Here is a 10,646-nt window from a genome sequence, read left to right on the forward strand (position 1 = left end):
TCTTTGCGGATGACAAAGCGCCCTCCCTGAAACTGCTGCAACACTGGGAACCGGCCCACCCTCACGGGCACACGGTGGGCGCCCTTCCACGTGGACAAATGGCTCCGCCATCTTGTTCTAAGGGAGGCTGGCCCACAGTTAATTCTAGAGCTGTGTGACCTTCCCGTATGCATACAAAGTTTCAGTAATCCTTAGGAATTCACCTGGGCGTGGCATTTCGCAAATCTCCAGGAGTCCATGCTGGGTGCCAAGAGCCAATGCTTGGAGTCTGGGAGGCCATTGATAAGCAAAGTGGATGATCATCTTTGCCATCATGGATTGTATCTTTTAGCAAGGCCGGGGTGGGGGTGGGGGTGGGGGATGGGGGAGTTGGGGGGTGGGGGTGGGGGTGGAAGAAGACAGAAAAATAAACCAAATGAAATCAACAGGCATGAAGAGGGGACAAAGTCTGTGGGGGAAGGGCAAAACTGATCAGGAGCAGAGGCAGGGGGATGCCTCCGTGTGCAAGGCATCATATATTTCTTATCCATTACAACTGATAGCCAGACTCTCCCAAATAAAAATGAGAATTTATTGATTTATGATATGTAACAGTTCATAAAATAATTAGATTGATGTATAACTGGGCCAATGGCTAAAGATAGTCCTGGGATGGGGTTTTCTCTCTTCTTCATTTTATGGCTGTTTTGCTGGGAATTTAGCCTCATTATTCGGCTTCATCTAATAAGATAGAAGTAACGACTCCGGCTTTCACCAACCCAGAAAAAGGTCCACAGACCACACACAAAAGCTTCCAAATGAAGCCTGACTGGCCCAAAATAGCCTGGTGTGAGCTATGTACTCAGGGCTCCAACCAGCCGGTAGGGCCAAGGGGACAGAATGTGATGATTAGCTTGGCTAAGTCACACTGCATGTAGTTCTCCTAGAGATGGGGGCGAGGCTTGGAGAGGACCTTTGCTGCCATATATGGTGCCTTCATCGAAACTGAAACGAGGCTACTCCTTTATCGTGGGAGACTCGGCCTCAAGGCTCCTGGAGACAGAGTGGGCTAGATGTTAGTTTGTCCCCTTAGCTCTGTGCTCTTCTGTCGCCCACAAACTTCGGGGCCCTGCCCTGTAGCCTTACATGCACCGAGAGGGGCAGATTGCTCCCCAACCCAGGTGGCCAAGAGGCTTCCTTGGAATAATTCTGTCCTAAGGCCCCACTCGTAAGGCCTCAGAGTCAGGAGTCTGAGCTGAGACTGGAGAAGCACTCGATGCAAGAAAGACAGCATTCAGTGTGGTATTATTTCGTGAGACATGCCCTTGGTCTACAAGTTCAGCCATAGCTGCGGCAGTTTATCACAGTGAGAACAATGACTATGGACTCATGTGGCCCTGGAGCTGACTGATTGGTGCAAGTGAGCTGTCATCTCTTCTCAGGGATTCGAGGATTAAGTTAAGGGATGTGAAGTGTTTGGAGTGGGGGCCGGGCAATTCTTAACAAATGCTATCATCATCTATGCAAGTCCCACAAGTTGTCACAATTAGCCGCTCAAAATACCATGGCAAATTGTCATCTCACAGACTCTACGGAGCATGGGAACAGAAGCAGAGGAGTCTTGGTCTGTAGAGAGCTCTGTGCGTGAGCCTGCCTGGCTTGTAGGAGAAAATCCAGACACAAGACAATGAAGGAGATACTGTACACCAGCGTTTCACTGCAGTGACAGAAATCCCTAAGAAAATCAACTTAAAATACAGAAAGGTCTAATTGGACCATGGCTTTGTGCTGTGGATATTGCTCTGTATAAATAAAACACTGATTGGCCAGTAGCCAGACAGGAAGTAAATAGGCAGGACTAACAGAGAGGAGAGAGGAAAAGGAGAGGAAGGCAGAGAGAGGAGACACCAGCTACCCTTCAGGGAACATCATGTAGAGGCAACAGGTAAAGCCACGGAACACATGGCAACATATAGATTAACAGAAATGGGCTTAGTATAAGAGTAAGAGGTAGACAATGGTAGGCCTGAGCTAATGGCCGAGCAGTCTAAATAATATGAGTCGGTGTATTTATTTTATAAGTGGGCTCTGGGACTAGCGGGGTTTGGCAGGATCTGGAGAGAAATTCTCCAGCTACAGCTTTGGTCTATGGTCACTTGGCCCCATGGCTGTGGGCCTGTCACAAGGCAGGACATCATGTCCAGAACATGTGGCAAAATGAAGCTGCCACATGCTGGCTGGAAAGGGCTTGAGACCCAGATGTTCTGTTCTGTGGTTTTGATATGAAAGGTCTCATCAAGGACTCATGTGCTAGAAGCCTGACTCCCAGCTGGCAGACTTAGTAACAGAGAGGTAATTGGATCCTGAAGGGTAATCCCTTGATATTTGACAGCAATATGGGGAAGTGAGGATTAGCTGGAAGTCAGTGCCCGGAGGAATGCTTTGGAGTGTCTTGTCCCTTGTCCTCACCCTCTGCTTCCCGCCACCATGAAGTGAGCAATCTGCTTCCCATCACTTTCCACCATGATGCTCTGCCCCATCTCAGCTCAGAAGCAGAGAGCCAGACAACCACACATGTGAGGCAACAGAAGGGAACCTTTTAAGATGATTTCTTTCTGGTACTTGTTATATAGTGACTTAAAAACAAAACAGGAAACTGACGAACACCCTATAAATCCGTAAGTGGATTGGTTCATTCATGAAGTCAGAGCCCTCGTGGCCCACAGCCCAGAGGCCCCATTTCAGAGTCCAGCTGCACTAGGGACTAAGGCTTCCACTATATGACTGCTTGTGGGTATGATTCAAATCCTAACAGGTGCACGCTGAACGTTCATTCAGAAACATCAGTGTGTACTTAGTACGTGAGAGGCGTTGGCAGTCACTGAGCTAATGTGTATGTACAGAGGAGACTGAGATAAGCTTGAGGACTCTCCCAGAAGTCATGTGTATCCATGTTAAAAGTGAATGAATATCAGTGATCTCAGGTTAGATTTCTTAGGATTCAGAAAGCATAAGCCATCTAAAGAGAAACATTGATTAATTTGGCTTCGAATTTTAATATTTTTGTGTGTATGTGTGTAGGTGTGAACACTCATGTGTATGCAGGTACATTTATGCAGGTTCACACACATACATACATATGCATACACAGATGTGGAGGCCAGAGGTCCACCTTATAATGTTGTTATTACTGTTTTTGTTGTCTTGTTTTTTTGAGGCAGTGTCTCACTATGTAGCCTTGGCTGGCCTGGAACTCACTATGTAGACCAGGCTGGACCTAAACTCATAGAGATTCACCTGTCTTTGTCTCCCAAGTTCTAGGATTAAAAGGATGTGTCACTATGCCAGGCCTCGGTTTTTGTGACAGACTTTCTCACTGAAATCTGGAGCTCGCTGATTAGGCTGGGTTGACAGGCCACCATGCCCCAGGCATCCAGCTCTCTCTGCCTCCTCACAGGTTTATACCATCACACTTTTCCTTCACGTGGATGCTGAGGATCAAATTTAGCTTCTTACATTTGCACAGTAGGCATTTTACTACCTGGGCTGTTGCCATCAAATTTAATACTTTGCTTTTAAAATAGACTGTTGAAAAAATCTAAAAGATATGCTGAAGAATGGGGAAACATGTGAATGTCAAACTGATTACATCTGTGTTCAGTACCCCTCAGCTTTAACTATGCCAGAAGGTTTTCCTATTCCCACCCTATCCATCACCATCTACTCTTTTTTTTTTTTTTTTATAATTACAAATCCTTTTTTTTTTTTTAAAGATAAATTATGAGGGCACTTAACCCTTTCAGTGTTTCAGACCTCCACAAAATAAAGTGAGTAGACCAATCACCTCCCCTATCCTCACACTCATCATGGCTTCTAACACATATTCCTAGAAAAACATTTTTAAGATTTATTTCTTATTTTTAATGCTGTGTATGTATGTGTCTGTGCACACGTAGCTGCAAATTCCGGCAGAATCCAGCAGAGGGCGTCAGATCCTCTGGAGCTAGTGTAGAAGGTAGTTGTAAGCAGCCTGACTTGGGTGTTGGGAGGCGGACTTGGGTCCTCTGCAAGAGCAGTATGTGCTCTAAACTGCTGAGCATTCCCCCCCCCCCCCCAACTCTCTCGCTTGTTGTAGAAGAGTTCCAGTGAGGTGACTACCCCTCCCCCAGGGGCCTGTTCTGTGCCTGCTAACCCTTTCCTCCTAGCTTCTGGAGCATGTGGCCTCTGCCCAAGCCTCGTTACCATTTTAAATATGTGTTATCTCGATGTGTTTGTCTTCCAGGCTTCACTTTCTCTATATGATGAGAGCCTTGAACTGATACTTCAAGGTCTGGTTTAATGTGGACAAGTCAAGTGCTTCCATGAAAGGCAATTAGGACTTTAGCCTCAAATTCATGCCTTTCAACTAAGTCCGAGCCAGGCCAAGTAGGTCTGCTGACCTTTGCCCGTGGGGGAACGCGGATAAGCCTGGAATGAACAACTCACCCTTTGTCCAATACGTAGTTCCCTAAGTCAGGGTCAGTCTCTGAGGTCACCGGGACTTCAACAGACAATAACGGTAAACACAAAAGCAAAAGAATATGCATAGTAACGATGGGTCAGGGTATCCTCTTGGAGGGCAGATCCAGTCAGGGTATCCTATTGGGGGATGGACAGTACAGGTGTATAAGCAGGTCTCGAAAGTAGAGTTTATGACCAAGATCAATATCTGTCCTGCAGCCAGAGGGCCCCATGAAGCCAACTGGAAAAACAGTTTAGGGACAAAGTTCAGACAAAAAGGAATCTGCAGGTGGAAGCCTAAACTTGTGGGCAGATTGGAGTTAGAGCCTCTGTAGATTCTAGAACAAATCGCCGCACAGTAGCAAATATCCTATGGACTGACTCCTCTGTGTCCAATTTCAGTTATTCTATGACTTTGTTTTTATTTGTGTTGTAAGTGTGTGCATTTGTGGAGGTCAGAGGTCAATGTCAGGTATATTCTCCAGTCATCTACCACCTTATTTTTTTTTTAATGCAGGGTGCCCATTGAATCTACAGCTTGCTAGTTTGTAGAGAGGCTGGCCAACAAGCTTTAGCATTCTCCTGCTTCTGTCTCCCCAGTGCTGGGATTACTGGCACACTTGGCCATGCCTGGGATCTGAGCTCAGGTCCTAATGTTTGAGTAGCAAGTGCTTTATCAATCACGCCATCTCCCTATCTGTTAGGTCCCAACCTCCAACCCCTAAGTGCCACTGAAACAGAAGGATTGCTGACAGATAAAAGTTTACACTCAGCATTCCTCAGGAACCTGTGAGGCGGGTTTCTGCTTGCCAGGAAGAGTGGCTTCCCTTATCTTCCTCTATCTCTGGCAAAAAGGACATCTGGCTCCTGATCAGCACATAACCGTAACAAAGCATAGCAAAGCACCAGGCTAGCTCCCAGGCTGTTCTGCCTTTCACATCTCTCTCCCCACAGCTACCTGCTCTCTGGCAAGGCTCTCCCCTGCCTTTTTGTGTCCCCGAGAGGTAGCCATGGCAGCTTTGGACTCCCCAAATGCCTCTGGCTCTTCTCTCTTTGCCACCAGAGAGCCAGCCCTGCAGAACTTTCATGGTTACAGCAAACCTTCTTCCCGTCCATGGAGTGGTCTGGTTTGATGGTTACTGTAAGGAAAGGTAACCATGGCTCGTGATTCTTCCGCAACCGCGGCATCCAGTGCCCTCTTCCAGTATGGCCGCTGCGGGCGGCAGCCAGCCACCCTAGCATAACCCACAGTTACTATGCTCTCACTTACACTGTCCTGCTGAGAAAAAATCCAGAGTTTAGAATTAGACAATGAACAGGTCTGGAATATGGTAACCCAGAAAGGTATGATATAGACATAGCATAAATTTTCATTAAGATGTATGTTAGTAATTAAAGTAAAATCTTCAAACATCTGATGAGTAGATGTCACAGAAGTAAAAATGTATTAATATAAAAAAATAGCTGGATGTGGTGGTACTTTTTTTTTTTTTTTACTTTTTATCGATTCTTTGTGGATTTCACATGTATCCTGTTCCCATTCATCTCCCCATCACTTTGTATCTGCCCTCTGCCCTTGCAACCTCCCTTCCCTCCCCCCTGCAAAATAAAATAAAATTTAAAAGGAAAAAAAAAAACAGAAGCAAACGAACTAAAAACAAAAACAACAATAAAAAACCCAATCAATAAAATCTCGTTGTGGAAGCTGTAGTGTGTCGCCGTGAGTCACACAGTATATCCTTCAGTCTATACATCTTTACTTGCAAATGTTCACTGCAATGAGTCATTGGTCCGATTCCAGGCCTCTGGCTTCTGCTACACCATCGATACTGGGCCCTCCCTGGGACTCCTCTTGGAAAGATATCCCATTGTTGTCCTGTGTCATGGAGAACCTGCAGCTTTGGATCTGCAGGTCCGGCCGCTTCCCATGCTTCAGCAGTTCATAGATGAGGTGTGTGTTGGGGTGGGCTAACTCAGAGCCTTTGTTCTGAACTTGGGTGGTAGCTCTGTTGGTCAGTCCACCAGCTGTCCCTCATCGTCACCACCAGAGCCACCAGAGCGAGCTCTCCAGCACGGCCCCGGCCAGCTCACCCAGTGCAGCAGGCAGCAAGGAGCAGGGCAGTTCTGCTCTCATGCCCCACCCCAGGCCACCTCTCCCTCCTGCTGCAGGTGACGAGGGGGGGGGCATCTTTTTCTCACCCATGCCCACATGGCATATAGGGAGGGCAGGGTCAGCTCTCCTGCTCTCACACCCTCAGGGCTGGCTCACCTGTGCCCCCAACAACAGGGTCAGCTCTAGTGTGCCCTACGGGCGAGCTTCAGGATCCACTCTCCTGTGTGCTACAGCTGGTGAGGGAAAATGGCAGGGCCAGCTCTCCACGCTCATGACCTCAGGACAAGCTCTCCCACCTGCCACAGGCCCTGAGGGGCAGGGTAGAGGAGCGGGCATCTCTCCACCGCATGGCAGATGAGGGCGTGGGGCCAGATTTCCCATTCACATTCGAGGGGCCGGATCAACAGGGTCAGTTCTACTGTGCTGCCCAGATGAGATGCAGAGCCTGCTCTGACAAGTGCTGCAGGGTGAGGGCCGGGGTCAGCTCTCCCATTCTTGTGACCCCAGGACCAGCTTTCCTGCCTGCAGCAGGTAGCTAGAGGCTAGGGACAAGGTGGGGGGCATCTCTCCCTTTCCCACACCATCATATGACAGACAGTGGGGTTAACTCTCCCATAGCCATGCCTTCAGGGCAGGCTCACCCTCACCCCCACCCACAGGGTCAGCTTTACTGTGTTGCCCAGGCAAGGGGCAGGGCCCACTCTCCCCAGGGCTGCAGTTGGTGAGGGGCAGGGCCAGTTCTCCCCAGGGCTGCAGCCAGTGAGGGGCGGGACCAACTCTGTGCCGCCCTATCCTCACTGTCCTGAACAGGAGCCATGAACATCACCCCAGACCCCAGCTGCAGCAGGGCCACGGACCCAGACATGGCCCTGGGCAGCAGCTCAGGCCCAGAAGACACCATGGCCCCAAGTGGCAGTGCAGGCCACTCAGATCTGTATGACTCTGGTAGCAGCACAGTCCTGGGACACTAACATGGCCCCTATGTAGCAGCCCAGACCCTCCCTGGATGTCCACCAGGCCTTTGATGGCAACACGGGCCATGAATATCAACACAGACCCCAGCTGCAGTTGGACCACAGACCCAGACAGGGTCCTTGGCAGCAGTTGGGGCCCAGCTGTCACCATGGCCCTGGTTGGCAGTGCAGGTCACTCAGATTAGCATGGACCCAGCAGCACTGTGGTCCTCGAATACCAACATGGTCCCAGGTGGGCTCACAGATCCCAGGCATCCAGTGTATGCTTTTGATCCCAGCACTCAGGAGGCAGAGGCAAGGGAATCTTAAAGAATTTGATAACTGTCTGGCCTACAAAACAAGTTCTGGGCAAGCCAGAGCTACAGAGTGAAACCCTGTCTCAAAAAGCAAAAGCAAAATAATAAATAAATAAATTAATTAAAAGCAAATATGTACCCCAAGAGGAATTTCCCAAGGGAACCAGGAAGGAAAATTAGAAAAATAATTCCTCGCTCACTCAACAAATGTGTTATGGATACCTGGTATCCACTCTGTGCTCCACTACCCAAATGAAGAAATGTAAGGAGACCTAACAGAATTCTAGAGAGAAAAAGAAAGTGTTTTATTTTGGATCAACATCTCCCAAGGCCTATGTATTGGAGGCTGGACCCTCAGCATGGCTCTATGGAGAAGTGCTGGGATTTCTAAAAGGTGAGGCCTGAGGAGAGGTCTTCTGATCATGGCCTTTGGCATTGGCAAAAAGGGGATTCTAGGATCTTAGGGCTTTGTTTTGTTTTGTTAATTAAAAATATTTATTTTTTTTATTGTATGTTTTGCCTGCATGCATGGTTGTATGTAAACCACACGTGTGTGCAGTGACTACAGAGGCCAGACATGGATCTCCCGGAAGTGACGTAACAGACTGTTGTGAGCTGCCATGTGGGTGCTGAGACCCATACTCTGGCTCTCTGCAAGAACTCGAGAGCTCCTAACCGATGAATCATCAGGCTTTAGTCTCTGGATATTTTTTAATATTCTGAACCATGAAAGGAGTGGCTTTTTTCTCCCACTAGCTCACAGCACAAAATGCCAACTCAGGCTCACAGGGGCCTCCTAAAATAAAGCCTCACGCTGAATCAGAATGAGCCCTTCCCTTTAAAAGTTGTTGTTTTCTTGGAAATCTATTACAATGATGGAAAACGAGCAAAGCATTTAGCACCGGGGCTGGGCTGTGTTTTAGTGCTAGAGTTTGCCTGGCATGCTGAGGCTCTGGCATTGATTTCCAGCACACAATAAACAAACAAGGCGTCACCAAGATATAGCTAGAATGGAAGTAACCGAAGACATGCTGAAGAGATGGCTTAGCTCTTGCAGAGGACCTGGGCTGTTTCCAGAACCCACAGAGCAGCTCATAAGAGTCTGTAGCTGCAGTTCCAGGTGATCTGGCTTCCTCTTCTGACCACTGGGAATGCACATGGTACACGTGCAGATATACAGACGATACACTCATACACATAAAATAAAAATAAATCTAAAAAACAGAAAAAGAAATAATTGAAGAGAGAAAAGTATTTCTTCTTTAAAAGATTTTATTTTTAACTGTCTATACATACCCATGTTTGTATGAGGGTGTATGCGTGTGAGTGCAGGTGTCTGTGGAAGTCAAAAGCAGGCGGCAGGGTGGGGTGGGGGGGGGGGGGTGGATGGGGGGGGGGGGGGGGGGGGGAATTGTGTCCATGGAGCCGAAGTTATAGGCAATTGTGAACCACCAGACTCAGGGTTATTGGAAGAGTAGTCCACACTCCTAACTGGTGAGTCACCTCTCCAGCCCTGAGAAAAATATTTCTAAGAAAACAAAGATGACCCTGTTTCAAAAGATGGAAAAGGAAGAAAAAAAAATGGGGTGACATGATGAGCTAGCTTGAGGAAACCACACAAGGAAAAGATGCAAACCTTCTTATTTCAATGCGTAGAGAAGTAGTTCTTAACCTTCCTAATGCTGTAACCCTTTAATACAGTTCCTCATGTTGTGGTGACCCTTTAACCATAAAATTATTTTCATTGCTACTTCATAACTGTAATTTTGCTACTCTTATGAATCATAGTGTAAATATCTGCTATGCAACCTCCAAAGGGGCCATGACCTATGGGTTGAGAACCATTGGCTTAGACAGAAGACAGTAAGTGTGGAGGACACAAAAAATATGTGGTATTTCTGTTCCTGTAGAAGAGAATAGAAGATATATAAGAAAAGAAAGATGAAGTATAAGAAAATGTGAACTAAATTTGAATGTGCTCACTGAAAAGACAGATGATTCCTGGAAAAACTGGTTTAATCTGAGAATGAGGAATCCAGGGTTACATAGGCTGACCTAAAATCACACATGAGTTAAATATCTGGATCCCATGGGCGATTCCTGAGAAAAGTCACTGTCCAGTGATAAAATCCAAGTGACTTAAAAAGGAGACAAAATAGAAGGTTTAGGGGAGGCAGTATGACTGAAAATACTAATAGTGGCAGTCGTTCAGATTAAACTATTAGTGGCCATTGGCTGTAAAGCCAGACAGAATTACTGGGGGTCATAGAAGACATGAGACTCTTTCAAGACTCAACAGCATAAAAATTCCTAGTGACACTAGAAATACAGAGAGGAAGTGGAATCTAACACGACTGTTCACATTTCCTCATTTTGTAGGAAGGCAATAATAAAACACCCTGCTCCCGCGGCATGTCACCTGCCATAGAGCATGGGCCGGGGTTCTTTTTATGAAATTTATTATTTGTTTGTTTGTTTATGGGTATCTGTGCGGTTGTTTGAGCATGCGCACTGTAGATGCCCTCCAGAGGCCAGCAGAGGGTGTTAGATCCCCTGGAGCTGGAGTCGCAGCTGGATTGTGAGTGGCCCAACAAGAGTGGTGGGAGCCGAACTCTGGAGGAGCAGGGCAGCAAGCTGGGAACCACTGCGCCAGTCTCCCAGCTCCTGGCTCCTGTTCTTAAGATTAGTTTTGATTTTTAAATTTTAAAATTAAATGTATTTATTTATGTGTGTGTGTGTGTGGGGGGGGAGGGTTATGTTGTCATTACACATGTGTGGAGGCCA

Source organism: Peromyscus leucopus, chromosome 6, assembly GCF_004664715.2.
Source record: "Peromyscus leucopus breed LL Stock chromosome 6, UCI_PerLeu_2.1, whole genome shotgun sequence".
NCBI lineage: Eukaryota > Metazoa > Chordata > Mammalia > Rodentia > Cricetidae > Peromyscus > Peromyscus leucopus.